Source organism: Chrysemys picta, chromosome 15, assembly GCF_011386835.1.
Source record: "Chrysemys picta bellii isolate R12L10 chromosome 15, ASM1138683v2, whole genome shotgun sequence".
NCBI classification, from domain to species: domain Eukaryota; kingdom Metazoa; phylum Chordata; order Testudines; family Emydidae; genus Chrysemys; species Chrysemys picta.
In genome coordinates, this window is record NC_088805.1 from 8,525,458 (window position 1) to 8,543,596 (window position 18,139).

The 18,139-nt window shown below is 42.9% G+C and overlaps 1 protein-coding gene and 2 pseudogenes across 2 annotated transcripts in view; 2 read left to right on the forward strand and 1 right to left on the reverse strand.

Annotated features, from left to right (window-relative positions):
• The window catches only part of MED13L (mediator complex subunit 13L), a 396,084-nt gene that overhangs the window by 317,475 nt on the left and 60,470 nt on the right, over positions 1 to 18,139 (reverse strand). The gene's annotated exons all lie outside the window — the stretch shown is intronic.
• LOC101941785 (actin-like) lies at positions 321 to 5,292 on the forward strand (annotated as a pseudogene).
• LOC135972085 (actin, alpha cardiac muscle 1-like) lies at positions 5,346 to 5,895 on the forward strand (annotated as a pseudogene).

Here is an 18,139-nt window from a genome sequence, read left to right on the forward strand (position 1 = left end):
GGAGTAAACATCACAAAGTCAACAGCGAAAACTGAGCTTTTAACCCAAATTGGACAGCGGATTTTCTTTTTATTATGCCCCTCATTTAAAAGCAAAATATTTGTCTTTAATATACCAAACCACTGTATCCACCTGTAAGGTCATCAACATGAGGCGCCACTTTGAATCAAAGCATAGTAACTTCAATACGGCCTATCCTCCCTGGCAGTGTTGCAAGACAAGACAAAACTGAAAATCCAAAGTCTTGATAGCACACTTCAAATATCATTCTTACATCAGTGACTGTACAGGAAAAAGCAATAGCTACTTCTCTTTGGATAATGTTGGTACTAGCTAAAAAGAAAAAGCCTTTCCTGGATGCTGAGCTTGTGAAGGAGTGCACGCTGGAAATGCTGGAAGAACTTTTTGCCAGAGATAAAAACAAAGATGACATTGTGAACAGTATGAAGCAAGTTCCCCTTTGTCGGATTCCACAGCAGTGCGAAAACTGGAGATAATTTACGAAGATCGTTTGTCAGAACTGCCTTCCGATTTTAAAAATGCCAAATGTGTGTCTCTTGCAGTGGACGAATCAAGTGATTTAAGTGATGCTGCCCAATAATGCTGTTTGTTAGATTTTACAATGGTGAAATTTTCAGGGAAGAATTTTTGTACGAAATACCATTAGAAACCTACACCACAGGAGAGATCATTTTTGAAAAGATAAAAGGCTTTTTTGAAAAAAATGGTATAGATCTGCATAAAGTAAACGTTCATGTTACAGACAGAGGTCCATCCATGGCAGCAATACACCCTTCATTAAATACACTTCATTGCATCATTCAACAGACCGTCCTGTGCAGTAAGCTGTCTGGGGACTTTAAAAAAACCAGTGGGTATTGTGATGAGATTAGCAACCTACATATGCTCAATTTCTAGCTTTCATCATCATCATCATCCTTTTATAACTCTTCAACAAGACATTTCAGCTGAATACACTGATCTGTTGCAGCACAACAAAATTCACTGGTTAAGTAGAAAGAAGAACAGGAGGACTTGTGGCACCTTAGAGACTAACAAATTTATTAGAGCATAAGCTTTCGTGGACTACAGCCCACTTCTTCGGATGCATATAGAATGGAACATATATTGAGGAGATATCTCCTCAATATATGTTCCATTCTATATGCATCCGAAGAAGTGGGCTGTAGTCCACGAAAGCTTATGCTCTAATAAATTTGTTAGTCTCTAAGGTGCCACAAGTCCTCCTGTTCTTCTTTTTGCGGATACAGACTAACACGGCTGCTACTCTGAAACTGGTTAAGTAGGAGGCATTTGTTAAAGAGGGTTTGTGCACTTCAAAAAGAAACAAAAGAATTTCTTTCAAACCACAAGACCAACAAGGCTTGAGAGATCCTGGAATGTATGAATGATATCTCCTCTATGTTACAGGTAGCTTTTCTGTGCAAATTTTAAAATTTTATTAAGATGATGTTAAAAAAAATTGTGAACAGAGTTTGAGCATAGAAGTTTCTGGTTATCAGGGAATAACATACAGATTATCGAGGGTGCAAAGTTTGCTTTAAGATAAGGTGGCGTATTACTGGTCACTTGAATTTCCTCAGGTTGCAGTTCCAAGGTCGGGAAAGCAGTGTCGGGGATCTGTTTGAAAAAGTGTGTGCCTTTCAGTGGAATCTTTAAATCTTTCAGACAGACTTAACAGGAAAGATGTTATACTTTCCCACACTGTGTTGTTGTTACAGATGAAACTTTGCTGAAGACAATGCAAGAATTCCTAAACAATCTGATCGAAAACTTTAAAATGTGATTTGAGAATTTTAAAATTCCAAAGAATTTGCTTTTATTTGTTCATGATCTGTTTGTTGTCTCAGCCAATGGACCTGGCCCTTCTGAAGCAAAGAACATTCTTTATTCAACTGATGAAGGTGCCTTTCAATTAGAAACTGTAAGGCTCCAGATTTTAGATGTCTTGAAGGCAAAATCCAGAGATGTGGGAATTTGTGATTTCTGGACTCAATATGTTGACCAGTTTCAGAATATCCAGAATCTAGCCATCTATCTTTTAATGACGTTTGGATCCACAGACCTCTGTGAATCTGGATTTTATATCATGAACATTATAAAAAAAACACCACGATCGCCTAACAGATGAGCATCTTCACCAGTGAATACGCCTTGCCCTGACCTCCTACAAACCACTCTTCACGAAGCCTGCCAGGATTGCCAAAAACACAGGTAATAATATTTATAAACTTTGTTAAAAGATAGAACCACTAATACTTATATTGCAAGCAAGGTCTTTATTTAGTGGCAATTGACGTTTTTTTAAAATTTTTGTCAGCCTTCTGCACAAATGGCGTCATCATAAAATTCTCAAATTGGCCCGCGGGTAGATCTAATTGAGTATCACTGGCCTAGAGCACCAACTATGGGGAAAAATAATAAATCGATGAAGATTTACACAACTTTCTCAAACTTTGGTGGAAAAAAGACAATTACAGGAACAAGAAGCCAAAGGGTCAAAGTGTAAGCCCGTGAGCTTGGCGAGGGCCAGGTTGAGGTCCCATTGGGGGACCAGGTCCCAGACCGGCGGAAAGAGTCTTTCAAAGCCTTTCAGGAACCTAATCGTCATGAGAGAATACAGATCTACCCTGAACACAAGGATGGAAGGCTGATATAGGCCGCCACCTTGATCGAACAGACGGCGAGGCCCTGCCGCTTTAAGTGAAGCAGGTAATCCAGAATGGACTAGAGAGACAACTGGGTCAGGGAGATACTCCACTTCGCTACCCAGCGGGAGAAACACTTCCACTTTGTCAGGTAAGTTACTCTGGTGGAAGGCTTTCTGCTCTCCAAGAGAACCTGCTGTACCTGACCAGAGCAGGCTTGTTCCTCTGGATTCAACCATGCAACATCCAAGCTGTGAGGCGGAGTGAGGTGAGGTTGGGGCCATGCAGTCACTGGTGGCCCAGAGGAAAAGACTAATGTCCCCAGTGGGTGGCCTGGGCTTGCAGGTCTTCCTCCTTGCTGTCAAAGCCCAAGGAGGTAGAGACTTGTCTGGGGGACCAGGATGGTACCAAGGCTGCCTGTCTACCACGTTCCCGTTGGCTCTCTCCGTGGACCTCCATTGAGGACCTGTACTGAAACAATGGCTATCGTGCCACAACTCCGGTGACCGCCGGTGGCGTTTGGCGGATCAGTGATGGTACCCCAGCAATCAACACCCCACGCTAAGAGAGCAGTGCTGCTCGGTAGACCGAGAACGGGAGCAAGAGGATTGACATCTCGGAGACCGTCCATGTGCTCATGGTGATCCACACCCATATTCCGGAGAGCAGTGACAGGGCTCCGGAGATCAGCATCTCACTCCTCCGGAGCGGTGCCAAGGACTGGGAGACCGACTCGGATGCTCCCAGCACCAGAGCTCTGGTGACACACCTCTGCAGGTCTGCACCAGACCGCCAGTGATCGACAGCGGAACCCCGAGGAACACTGCCTAGATCTGGGGACCGATACTGGGAACTCTGACAGGTAAGCCGAACCACATCCAGGGGCTGGTGGCGCTGTTCAGGTGAGTGCTGGCGGGACACTCCCTGCAGCGGGGAGTGGTGCCGCATTGATGGAGACCGCTGGAAGGGTCCCAGGGCAGGTTTACCCCTCAAACCGGGCACCTCACTGGCCAGCATATGCTTCACTAGAAGAGACAAGTCCGTAGCGGCCTAAAAGGCCTCCGGCGTGGATGGCACTGCCAGGTGCAGACTGCCTCTGCCATTTCCTGGGGTGGCAGGCGGGTCTGGAGGTGGGCTCAACAACTCAACGGGAGCTGGAGCTGGAGCCTGGCCACCGTCTGGAGTGGAAGAGCTTCCCTGTGCAGATCTTTGCTCTCCTCTGACTCTCTCCCTGCCTTTATGGGATGCAGGAGAACGGCTTCTCCCAGCCTTTCTTTGCTTTTTAGTCAGTACCGGGGATGGAGATGGACGCCAGTCAGAGGACGGTGCCGGCGGCGCACTTTGTACCGAGAACGTGGTGTCTGGAGCAGAATCGGATCTCATCAGCTCCGAGGCCGGTACAAGGGCAGACTCTATAAGGAGCACTCAAAGACAGGTGTCCTGCTCCTTTTTGGTCCGCAGCCTGAAGATCTTGAAAATGCGATACTTGTCACTCAGATGGATTTCCCTTAAACACTTCAGGCAGCTTCTGTGGGGATCCCTGACTGGCATAGGTTTTTTTGCAGCAGTCACAAAGCTTGAAGCCCAGGGACTGGGGCATGTCCTTCCCTAGGCTAAGTCCCATACGGGACTAACTAATTCTAACTTAACACTAATGAACTATTAACTATACAACTTTTAAAAACTATATACAACAAATTCGCTACTAGGCAAAGTTAAGATAGGAAAGCTTGACGAGGCAAGGAGACATTCCAGCATGGCCACTCACGGTAAGAAGGAACTGAGGGAGGGGGGGAGCCAGTGGCGCCCCTTATACTGGTGCATACACACGCCACTCCAGAGGGTGCGAGAGCCAGCCCCCTATGGATATCACTGAGGGAAAAACTTCCAGCACTGGGGCATGTGGCGAGCACACACACCTACAATGGAATGGACATGAGCAAGCACTCGAAGAAGAAGAAGAAGAAGAAGAAGGGAGAGGACAAGTATAACAATTCACTAAACTAAACACCCAAGAGCAGCAGCAGCCACCTCTCACATATCTAAGCAGCCATCTCTTTCTACGTCTAAAAGAAGAAATAGCTACCATGTGTGAAGACAAACTGCTTCTCTAGGCTGTAATAATGGTTCTGGGTCTTGTGAATGCAAGTTTTGCTGGTGATGATGCTCCAACGGCAGTACCCCCATCTACTATAGGACTCCCATATGACCATGGTATCCTGGTTGGTATAGGGCATAAAGATTCCTATGTAAGTGATGAAGCCCAGACCAAAAACAGGTATTCTTACTTTATAATATCTTATTGAAGATGGCATTTTTACACACTGAGAAGACATGGGGGAAAAAATAGTATCACACCTTCTCCAATGAGTTTCACGTTGTGCCTGAGGAACAGCCTACTTTGTTAACTGACGCTCCTCTGAATTCCCAGGCAGACCACGACACAATTAATGTTTGAAACTTTTAAACTCCCAGCTTTCTATGTTGCAATTCAAGCAGTACTTTGTATGCTTCAGGCTGTATTACTTGTACTGTACTGGATTCAAGAGCTGGTGTTATCTATAACTGGCCAGATTTTAAGGTATTTAGACACCTAGTGGTATTTTCAAAATTGCATTTTTGAAAATCCCACTAAATGTTTATCTGCTTCTTTAGGGGTCTTTAAAAAACCTTTAAAAAACTGTCCCAATGTGCCTATCTATGAAGATTGTCACTAAACATAGTGGCTCCTTTGTCACTACAGCTAGAAGAGAAAGCATCCACGATATCAAGGAAAAGCTATGCTACATGGCACAGGACTTTGAGAACGAAATGGCTACAGCTACCACTTCATCTTCCCTAGGAAAGAGTTACATGTCATCAGATGCACTTCACTGGTAATGAACATCCCCCCCCCAAAAATTCTTCCAGCTCTCTTTTATTGGTATGGGATGAAATCTGACTGAATTCACGAAACAACCTACAACAGCATAATGAAATGAGATATTGACATTATTGGCATACAGGTCTTTCTTAATGTCCTTTCTAGAGGAATTACTATGTATCTTGACATAGTGGACAAAATGAAGAAAGATTACTGCTATAAATCCCAGCAAAATGAAAATTAAAACTACTGCTCCACCAGAACTTTAATACTCTGACTTCCTTATTTACTTTCCAACAGACATGGTTCTGCAAACAAGAATATGATGAAGCTGGATCATATATAGTCCACAAATGCTTTTAATTGTGTAATATTGAGGGGTGAAAACATTATATAAAGACATATAGTCTATACTTATTACAAGCTACTTTTCCCCCAAAAATAGTTTTTCATGGCAAAACGCAAACTTCACAGAGGCTGTGTATTTTCAGATTTTTTTTAATTACAAGACATTTATAATATTCATTAAGAATAACAATACAATTATATTTTCCCTTTTCAACCAATAGACATCAGTATTTACATCATATTAATGTAATGTGGTATTCCATACATTTATATATCACAGAGAGCTCAGATACTATCATCCTAACACTAAATTAATCAAAATGCCTGACAGAAATATGGTTACTCATCACACATGTATATATAAAAGCACATATTAGATTGGATAGTATGTATATAGTGTCATAATTTAGCATGGCATGCTACAAGATAAAAAGATGCAGTCAAAAAAAAAAAATGATCCAAACAATTTGTATTGTACATCAGACAAGTATAGAAAATGAAGATAACAGACAAAGGAAGAGTTAGGGAAGGGGTAGACAAGGTTTAAAACAATTTTAAAATATATGAATCATATTATATAGTGAGAACACTGTACATTTTGATTATGACATAATATATTATGGGTCTATTCACAAATATACATCTATATTTGTGTACACTATTATATATCCACATATCTAAGACATTAAAGCACAGTCACAAAATTATGACTAAGACAATACACTACAAAAATACAAACTTTTCATTCAATAGATTGCAAGTGTTCTGTATAAAAAACACTTAAATTTTGGAAATATTTAAACTTTACACACTGCTTTATGCTTCTGGAAAATGTTTACTTAAGTTGCTACTTTTCCCATTACTGTTATGATTACAGTCACTTGAAACACTTCAATATCATACACAGCAGAGTGCCAGTGCTAAAATGAACATAGCATTTAAGCTGAAGAGAAATTATAGCTGATTTAAAAACAAGTCAAAAATTTACAGAAGGACACTTTAATATTATTCCTTGAATAAAATAAAGAATTCTTATAAACAAAAAAATATACTAATCCAAACCAGGATATATAAAAACTAGAAGGTCTGTGTGTCTTTTCAACACAGAAATAAAACAGTTCAGTTCATTTGTTACCTACATTCAACAACTTCTATTTTTTTTGGCGACAACACACTCTGAAAGACAAATATTTAATATTACTCTAGTGCAATAGGTACTGTTTAGTGCACTTCTGTAAAACCAACAACCTGCTGAACCAGCCAATGTTTACAACAAAAACGTGCTTTTTACATCAGATAATTTGTGCTAACACTGTAATATTTACAGTCCAGTACACACTGTGCTTTCTGGTACTTGCCAAAAATTCAGTACTCAAAGTATTTTCCTAACTGTTAACTTTATTTTTTCAAGATATAAGAACTGTCAGAATACTTCAATGTTCTCTTCACAAATGTTTAATAAAGACGGTCTCCACCCACCAATGATACCAGAAAAAAATCTAATTTGAATATAAAATTACCAATAATATCCAAAATATTTAAATACATCAGAAAGTTTGATTATAATAATTGTAATCAATATAAGTGACACTTCACCAGTGTAAAGCCTGCCATAACCGTGTTCTTAGTGGATTAAATGCAGGGAAGACAGATTTCACCTTCCTCGTCTAAAGGCCAGTAGTACAGGCCTCTTACCTTTACTGCGGCTACTCCATTTTATAAACTGGAATATCATCCAGAAACTCTTTACAGTATTTATACAGTATGCCAGAGCCACTGAATTAAAGAATAAGTATATCCAGCGGATCTTGCCCCTGGCTTTGTAAGGCCAGAGACCCACCCACTCTGCAAACACTATCTGGTTATCACAGCCCATACAATCCCAATTTTGGGTTTAAGGGCTATTTTCCAGGACAGACGCAAAGACAACATAGGCACAAAATTACAGAAAAAAAGTTAAAAGCAAAAGAGAGTCACAAGGTGCCTCCTGCAAGGTGGGGTGGGTGGACAGGTCAGCCAAAAATTAAAGATGCCTAGGCAGCAAACCAGCAACAATAGGTTCCACCCACATTGTGCCCTCTCAAATTCATGAAAGTCATTTGTCAGAGCAATCTATGAGAGTGCTTTTAAGAGGTGTAAAATGCTAAATGTTTTTGTAAATCTTATAAATGTTCCTCTAGTTTGTGCTCAAGATGACTGTGTTCTTATCTTATACCCATTACATCTTGGCCTCATAACAGTGCAATACACTATGAGGGTCATGTATCCAGGCCTGTCAAATACTTGGCAAATATTTTGTTAAGTATGAACTATCATCACATGCAGAAACATCCTCATCTAGGTAATGAGAAAGTTTAGTAAATTGCTGTGATAGGATAGCCAGCTGCAACAATGAGGAGATGCCATATTCAAAATTATACTATGTTAAATAGCAAGAAACAGCATTTAATTTCAGTGAGCAGTGCAGCAAATAATGAAAAAAAAACCTCCTTGCCAGCTTCATATTAGGAAACAGTAGGAAAGCAGAGCATTTTCAAGCCTGAGTGTCCAGCAGATTCCCTGGATAAAAGGGAAAAAATGATAGTCCCTGTATTGGACAGTCTACACATTTTCTATATAAAAAAAAATAGGTTAAAACCTCCAGCGTCCCACTTTCATTTTTAAACATTACAAAATTATGCCTTGTAACAAAAATATTAGTAACCAAATTACAAGTACCAATAGGCCTTCATAATAGAACATTTGAAAAAGCTTAAATATATTCAGCACTGCAAAGTTCAGAGTAACTAAACTCCAAAACAATATTTAGTAATCCTCAACTCATGCCTTAAGTTAACATGCTAAAAGACGTGAGGCCCATATTACAGCAGTGTAAATTTAACATTACCTGATTTATACTTAATTTTGCTATAAAATAATCTGTCTAGGTAGCTGTTTTAACATTTCTTTCTCTGCTTCAATATAAATTCTACTTTCCTCTACATACATTCTCAATGGAAAGCTCTGAGCTCAGTATTTATAATTTGCTTCCATGTTCCCACTTCCCTTAGTAGACCATCTAATATATGAACTGAGATTGGAAAATTGCAACACAATCAAAGCACTTTTTTCCTAGAATAGCAAAGGTTAGAGTTTACAAACTGCTTTTATCAAACCAGTTACCAGTGAGAAATTGTAGGCATAATTTAATCCCATTAAAACAAAGATATGACGACAAAAAACTGCAAAGCTCAGCAATCTGAATAAAGAGATTCTAAACTAATGTAATAATGAATCATGTAATCTTGATCAGCTTGCAGATACTTCTACATTCCTGTACTGTTTACCCAGCTAAAGCAGCATTGTGTTTCACTGAGATTTATAAAAAGCTGCCCATCCTAATAACAAATAGCCACCATAATTACTTCCTGCATCAACAACTCAGGTCTCTGGCTTTCAGTCAACTAATCATGAGTTAATTAAGCCAACTCAACTAAATTTAGGTGAAAATCTAAAATAAAAACAGCTATTTCTTCCAATATATCTTTTAAATACAATACTTCAGTGTAAGACCCAATTTTTTCAGTTTGATTGTCTCATTTATAAGTAGTATAACTCTCCTTCAGATCTTGTATTTTCCTTTTTTTTTAAATTCAGGATTTTATTTCCAACTTCTGTTCAGTGCATTATGTTCATTATATAGTACAAGTAAAAACAAAAAGTTAACTGTACTGACTCACTAAAAGAAAACTGAATAAAAATCTTTCAAAGAGACTATAATCACAGACTTGCCAACATTTTGATTCTGAAAGGAAAACCAACTATATTCACTGATGAACCCCATATACCAGAAGTATGAATGCATGTAGTGGTGAAAGACTGAAGACTGCATTAATTATTTTCCCTTTTGATCCAACACACTCTCAATCAGGTATAGAGAGCAGTATTTTTTTTAAAAACTTACATTATGTATGGAGGAGAAATCTCCCATGTCAAGTATTTTTGGTAATATCTGCCATTTGGCTATTGTTACATTCCAACATCAAAGTTTGCTTTTCTAGATTATCTTTCAGTTACAGGATAAAAATCAACTCTGAAAATTATTGTTTAGTAGCCAGAGAGAAATCAATAAAATACATCAAGCAGAGGGAAATCACCCAATGGCAATGGGGCCTAGTCCCAAACTGCGCTTAAGTATAAAAATAACACTGTTTATCTGTATCTCTTGTTTTCTGAGGATATCTTTCTCAATGGCTTACTACTCGAGTCCAGGACAAAACCAGACAAGAATTCTCATACTATTAAAGATTTGACTCATCCAGAGGAGAGGAGTCAGGCACCCCTCTATTACAGGGAAATAAGACTGACAGTCAGCATTTCAAGGCTTGTTCATTTTGAAAGTGAGAAGTGGTAATTATCAGGCAGGCAAGGAATTTTTCTCCCTAATTGCCACACCTTTCTCCCACTCACCCTCCAATCCTAGCCCCCAGTAAAAGCTAATTAAAAATATCTAGTAAAGTATTTTTTGAATCTCTCCAAAATCAGAGAGGGAGATCTGAGCATGAATAATAATTAAATTTTATTCAGATTTTCAGACAAAAACTTTTTTTTTCCTTCAAAGATGCTCACCTCAGTCAATTCTTCTTAGAAACAAAACATCTCAAGAAATAACTAACAGGCAGTAGTATGGTCCAGTGAAAAGAGTACAATGTGGGACGCAGAAATGTTGAGTACTATTCCCATCTCTGTGACTGACCTGCTGTGTGACCTTGGACAAGTTTTTCACTTCTCTATGCCTTAGTTTCTCTTCCTATCCTATGTCTTGTCTATTCAGATTATAAACTCTTCTGGGCAGAGGCTCTCTCCTTTTAGGTGTTTGTACAGAGTCTAACATCATGAAGCCCAAATCTCAGTCAAGAGCTCTAGACATCATCATAACAAAAATTAACAAAATAGTAATCTGAAACGGGCAAAATGAAGACTAGCATGCCTTAAGGTAAAGACAGCAACAACACACAGTTTTAGATTTTTAATCTGTTCGGAATGTTTGTTTGAAATTTCCACCTTATGAATTTTTTAAAATGTATCTTAATCCTTTTTCACACTCCTGAGGAAGACTCTCCACCAGACCGCTTAAACCAACCCTATATAGCAGAATATATCAAAATATTAATTACAAATTACATGAAAAGACAAGATCCCTTCCCCGAAAAACTTACAACCTAACTCAGAGAAATACAATACATGACATGAAAGTTTAAAGGCAGGAAGGCTTGGAGAGGAAAGCAACACAGGAGAGCTTCACAATAGAGCCCTGTAGTGGGACTGGGATCACACGGGTCCCGCTAATCATAATAGTGGAGCAGGTAAAATATACTTTGTTGTGGGCTGTACTGGGTGGGGGAAAAAAACAGACTGCGGTAATTTGCAGAAAAACACTAATTCTCTTGTCAGTTTGTCATAAGCAGAATTTCAGCAATTTAAAGCAAGATTTCTTTTTTTAAATAAAGGTTTTAATACTTACATTTCAGCAAGAGATAGACAGAGATCTGATGACTATTATAACAGAAGTTAAAGTATTTTTTTTCCTGGTATAAGCACCTTTTAATTATTATTTATTTATTTATTTATTTGTTTGTTTAGTTGTAAAAGTTGTGTCTGAATTCCATTCTAAACGGACAGGTTTTTTTTGTTTTTAGTAGCATGAGGGAACCTGTCTCTCTTGCGGGATGTGCAGGTCTAAGGTTTTTGTGGGTGAAAACAGGATAAAAATGCAAGAAACAATGCAGGAACCAGTGGGATGGAAGTGGGATTAAAAAAATCAGTCCTGCGCAGGGCTCAACTTCTCTCTTTAAATATTACTTGTGATTTGATGAAGAGAGTGGTTATGTAATTGAATAGGTTGAATTTTTTCCTAAACTATTTGAGTGTGCAATGTGTACTACAAACAAAATAGATATTTTACTCCATGTGTAGCTACTACACAAGCAAAAACACTAAATTTATATTCCAAAGATTTAAAAATTAGATTAATTTTATTTCCTAATAAAAGCACAAGTGGATACTTGTGTCAAAGAAAATTAGATGCCTGCCAAAAGCAAAAATAGTTTTTATATATATGGATGGAAGTGAAAATGTTATCCAAATAATGCAATTTCATCTTACCATTTAGTCTGTTACCCATGTTGCTGAAAGTAGCCAGTAATTAATTCAGAACTTCCAGGTAGAAGATCCAAAGCTCAATGAAAGCTATCTGTCAATCTGAATCTACGGTGAACATTCATGGCCTTCACATTAAGACATTTTCATTCAAGCAACCTCTAGCTAATCATTTCAGTATAACTGTACTGTGCTGCACTAGCAATTTAGAACGTATGTTAGGCTGAATGACCTTGGCTGTCCTATGTGGCAATAGTAAATTTCTATATGAGCATTTTTCATGAATACTGTCAAACTTTATTTTGCACCAACAAAAAGGTATCATTCCATCTTCCACGACCATTTACGGTAAAACTGAAGACTCAATTAATGCTTGTGATTTTGGAGAACTTTTTTTTACTCAACTTCATTACAAAAACATAATTACAGAATCTAATAGCTACATCAAACATATCTTTAGAAAACAAAAACCAAAAAGAATTGTTTTAAAATACAATTCTGCTATTACAAGAGATCAAAGCCAAATATGGACCAGATATCACTTGACAGTTTTATTCTAATAATTTAAAATACACCTCTACCCCAATATAATGCAAATTCAGACATAACGCGGTAAAACAGCGCTCTGGGGTACGGGGCTGCTTTACCACGTTATATCCGAATTCATGTTACCGCAAGGGGTTCCTCTGCGCCCCCCTGTTACTTGCTGCGGCCCTCCCCGGGCCTCCCCCGCCCCAGCTCACCTCCGCTCCGCCTCCTCCCACGAGCGGGTCGCAGCTCCTGTTCTCCCCCCTCCCTCCCAGGCTTGCCGCACCAATCAGCCTTTTTGCATGGTAAGCCTGGGAGGGAGGAGAAGCAGAGCTGAGCGGCGTGCTCGTGGGAGGAGGAGGCAGAGCGGAGGTGAGCTGGGGTGGGGAGCAGTTCCTCTGCGAAAGTAATGGGGGGGGGTGCAGAGGAACCACTCCCCGCTCCAGCTCATCTCCACCTCCTCCCCTGAGCACACCACCGCCGCTCCGCTCCTCCTTCCCCTCCAGGCTTGCCGGGCCAAACAGCTGATTGGCATGGCAAGCCTGGGGGGAGGGAAGGAGGGAGAAGCTGGGGCGGGAAGCGGTAAAAGCGGTTCCTCTCCCTACCCCAATGTAACGTGGTCTCACTTATAACACAGTGAGATTTTTTGGCTCCCAAGGACCGCGTTATATCAGGGTAGAGGTGTAATTTATTAGCAATCATTTAAAACACAAATTTACAGAGTAATATTTTGTTTACATTTTAAAAACGGTACACACTGCATAACATTACTGCAATCCTCTACAACAAAATGATTAAATAGGGAAATTATAAATGGCATAACTGTATTACTGAATAACGTTATGAACCTAGATTTGGAGTTCATAGGGCCTAAGTGTCAATTGTAGAGAACAGATAACCTCTCTCTGCTCTAATTCCTTGAGAGCCTACGGATATAAAACAATTATGCCTCTTCTATCTCCAGGCTTCAAGTCTTGTATACCTTGCAGAAAGCTTGGCTTCTAACTCCATATCAAATTACATCCATATTTCTCCAGCTCTTCTACTTGCACACAAACACAGCACCACACCCTTTGCAAAAATGTCAGACTATGAAAAAGAAGGTTACTTACTGTAACTGGAGGAGGTTCTTTGAGATGTGTGATCCCTATTTGGATTCCAGACATGGGGTACGCATGTGTGCCTTGAGTTGGAACTATTTGGTAGTCTCCATTGACCTGCGCGTGTTAGCTGCGTGGTGCGTCCAAGGTTTTAAGAGGCTGTGCAGGTCAACGCTACTCCAAGTCCCTCTTACAGGCAAGCAAAGGAGCCTGCAGCAGAGGGGATCAAGGGCCAGTATTGGAATCCAAATAGGGACCACACATCTTGAAGAACCTCCAGTTACAATAAATAACCTTTTCTTCTTCGAGTGATGGTCCCTTTATGGATTCCAGACATGGTCTGCACAGCGAGCAGTATTCAGTGGGGACATGGGCACAAGGGCTCATTAGAAGTTAGACTCTGTAGGATGGTGCAGTCAACCGCCGCATCTGTCAACTGCTGGGGCGAGGCATAGTGGGAAGTTAAAGTGTGGAGAGAGGACTACGTGGTCACTCTACAAGTGTCCTGTCACAGTACGCCTGTGAGGAAGACTGAAGTGGTGGCATGCGTCCACATGGAATGGGCCATGACTCCAGGGGGTGGAGAGACATGAGAAAGAGCATAGCATTCCATGATGCAATGGGAGATCTGTTTACAGAGACACTATGAGGAGAGGGTGCAACCCCAGCAGCACTCCACAATGGTGAGGAAGAGTCTGGGTGAGGCCCGGAAGGCGCAGGTGCACTGGAGATAGAAGGCCAGCACATGGTGGACATCATGGGAATGTAATGTGCTCGTCCTGGGAGAGATGTATGGTTGGAGGTAGAAAACTGGAAGGTAGATAGATTGGTTAAGATGAAACAGAGAGGAGAAATTGAGGGTGGAGTCACAGAGAGACTATCTTTGTGGAAGACAGTAAAGGGCAGGTCAGACACGATAGCTGCCAGCTCGCTAACCCACCTCACCGAGTTGATAGCCACCAAGGAGATAACCTTCATAGAGAGGTGAGCAACAGAGCAGGGCACAAGGGGCTTGAAGAGTGGCTTAGTGAGGGAAGAGAGGACGAGGTTCAGGTCCCAAAAGGGGGCAGGCTTCCAGACTGATGGGACAGCATTGAGGAGAACACAAAGGAAGCGGACTGTGGTCAGGTGACTGAAGGTGGAGAAACCATCTACAGGAGGGAGGAAGGCATTGAGTGCTGCTAGATGCCCATTTCTTCATCCATGTCTTAAGGCCCGGCAGCTTAAGATAGAGAAGGTGGTCAAGGAGAGCAGGAATGGAGATAAGAGTCCAGGGGGTAGTGATGGCCATGTGCCCAAGCTGTGAAGTATCACCGTTCTGCATGGTAGCAGGCCCTGGTAGATGGACGCCTGCTGTTTGTAAGGATGTCACACACTGGCAAAGAGCATGTCCTGTCTACGCGTAAGCCCCATCCAGGCTGTGAGGTGAAGCAGGTTCAGGTTGCAGTGCTGGAGACAGCCATGTGCTTGCGTGAGGAGATCCAGGAGGGTGGGGAGGCGGAGCGGGGGGCAGGCAGAGAGGTGAAGGAGTTTGATGAACCAGTACTGGAGGAGCCAAAAGGGAGCTACAAGTATAATCATCGCTCAGTCCCGCTGCACCTTGCAGAGCACTTGTGGGAATAGCAGGATGGGTGGGAAAACAGCAAAGATTGGTGATCCAAGATAAAGTAAGTGTGTCGCCCTGAGAGCCCGCCCCACTGGCTCCTCTTGAGCAGAAGCAGGACAGTTTGTGGTTTGCAGCACTCTCAAAGAGGTCCCAATGTGGCATGCCCCACTGGTGAAAGACCGAGCAGAGGATAGGGTAGTGCAGCTCCCATTCATGGTTGGCATAGAAGAAGAGACTGAGCGTGTCCGCTAGGCAGTTGTTGATACATAGCATGAAGGGTGACTCCGTACCTGAGGCACCAATTCCAGAGGTGTATACACACACACACACACACACAATTGCTGTCATATTGTTGGAGAGCTGCTGAATGTGTCAAAATCTGATAAGGTACAGGAATGCCTGGTAAACAAGGCGGGCAGCCCATAGTTCCCCGATGTTGATATGCATCTGATTCCCTGGGCAACCAGAGGCCCTCCACTGTGTGCCTCTTCAAATGGGAGCCCAACCCACGAGCGAGGCATCCATGGTGAAAGTGGTATGAGGTGTTGGCCAGGACCTAGGATGGGTTGCACCACCACATGAGGAAAGCCAGAACGGAGGTCGGGAGCACGACCAGGTTGCCCAGGTGGCCCAACTGCAGGTTGCAGACCAACAGGAACCACAGTTAGAGGCAGCGCATACACAGGTGGGCATACAGTGTGGTCAAGGTGCAGGCTGCCATGTGGCCAAGGAGGGAGAGGCACTGCTGGACGCGTGTGCACAAATGGCAACGTAATTGCAAGATGAGCGAGGTGATGGCAACAAATAGGTTTGATCAGAGAAAGGCTGGGGCTACACTAGAATCCAGAAATGCCCCTATGAAGGTGAGCGTGCTGATAGGGATGAGAACCAACTTGTCCTCATTGATGCAGATCCCCAGGCTGGCGAGGAGGTCGTGGAGGGTCTGGATAGTGGTTATGAGTCAGTCATGAGAAAGTGCAACGAGGAGCCAGTTGTCCAGCTAGGGGAATAGGGAGTGGTCTAGACAGTGCACATAGGCCACAATGACCACGAAGACCTTTGTGAAGAAGCGGGGCGCAGTGGCGATCCCAAACGGGAGGACCCAGAACTGGTAGTAGAACTGTTCCACCAAGGTCAAGTTTCTTCGCCACCCAATTAGGAGTGGTGGCCTTGAAGTATTGCTGTCAGGCACGCTTGGTCGCCGCATAAACCACAAGTGAGTTGGGTGCCGGTGGGAAAAGAGGAAATACGTACCCTTAGATGGCATGAAGTTAAGGTATTTTACCTGCTTCAGGGTAGGGGCACAGGAAGCCAGGGTATGCCAGACCACTTGGGCTGGTTATAAGATGGCTTCGTGAATAGAGAAAGCAGTGCTAGAAGGCCCAGAAGGTTGCAGGATGATCAGGAACTGGTTCTGTGGGTCCTGAACATCTTACACAAGAAGGTTGACAGCCACAGCCATGCAGCAAAGCAGGTCCTGGTACTGACTATGGTTGTCGGGTGGGGGAAGGGAAAGGTGGGATGAGCACGTTGTCCGGGGACAAGGAAGCTCTGAAAAAGACTGCGGTGGCAGTCGTGCTGTAACATCTGGAGTTCGTCTTAGATAGCGGGAGAGGTGGTGCGAGCAGGGGATGGTTGGTGATGTGGCATCAGAGGTCTCCTGCAGTCCCGGTAAAGATCCCAAGAGGCCAGTTGGCCAGACATACAGGTCACTGGACATCCACGGCCCCCGGGGATAATGAAACCATGCTTCGGCGGAAGGGCCATACACCAGCTGATAAGGCTAGCGCCGAGGGTCTGGGCTATAGGAGTGCGCAGGGGAGAATGTGGGGTCCAGCTCAGAGGACCACTCAGAATCTGAGGATGGGTCTGGTAGAGACAGGGCCATTGGTCCCATCAGTGCCACCGGCAAGAGACGGGGCGGAAGAGGGTGCTCTTGTGGCACGAGAGGTTCAGCTACTGGTGTTACCGGCAGTGCGAGGCAGAGCACAACAGGGTGCTGCTGGAGCAAGAGCAGTTCATCCACTGGAGATGGAAACCTCAAGGCAGTTGGAGACCTAGAGCACAGAGCGGAGCCAGTGTACGGCAGCATGAGCTCGACCACAAGCGTCTACAGTGCCAGAGGTGAAGACGGCGGACTGCTTACTGTGGCTGGAGGCAGCACTGGCAGTTCATGGCAGTGCTTGGACTTATTCTCCATACAAGATTTCTTGGGATGTGGAGCAGTCATGTCGATGCGCAACTTCTCACCCGACCTGGCGCAGCTCAGGGAGGAAACGCTGTGTTTAGAAGTGATCCCCGTTGGGGAGCTGCCCTTATGCACATGTCAGTGTTTCTTATGTTCACAGTGGGGCTTTGGCGGTTGTGTCGATACCGCCGGTGCTGCTCAGGAAAGGCCCGAAGCACTGAACGTTGGTGATGGGCATTGTCCGGCGGATCCGGCGGTGCCACATCTGATGGCACATGTGAGCAGATAGCCTCCTCATCAGGTGTTTGTGGAGGGGAAGTCCCCTAGCATCCCAAGTTTGAGGTGGGAACAAGCAGCAGATGGAGCAGTAGGCAACAATGTGGGCTTCACAGACAACGGAGGCAGCATTGGTGCTCATTGCTCACACAGGAGTGTGGACACGAAGCACAGTTTTTGAAGCCGGCTTGCCAGGGCATAGTCCCTGGGATAGGGGGAGTGTCCTGCAAGGAGGGAAAAGTCCACCAGGGAGATCTAGCTAAATAAAAACCGGTAGACAACTAGAAAAACTATTTACAGAAGTTCAGAAAAAAGGACAAGATTCTCTTAGCGGGCTAAGAACAAGGAGGAGGAAGGGTTCCAAGTCTGTCCATGTGGCGATAAGAGGGAACTAGAGAGGCATTGACCCACACAGCCTCTTAA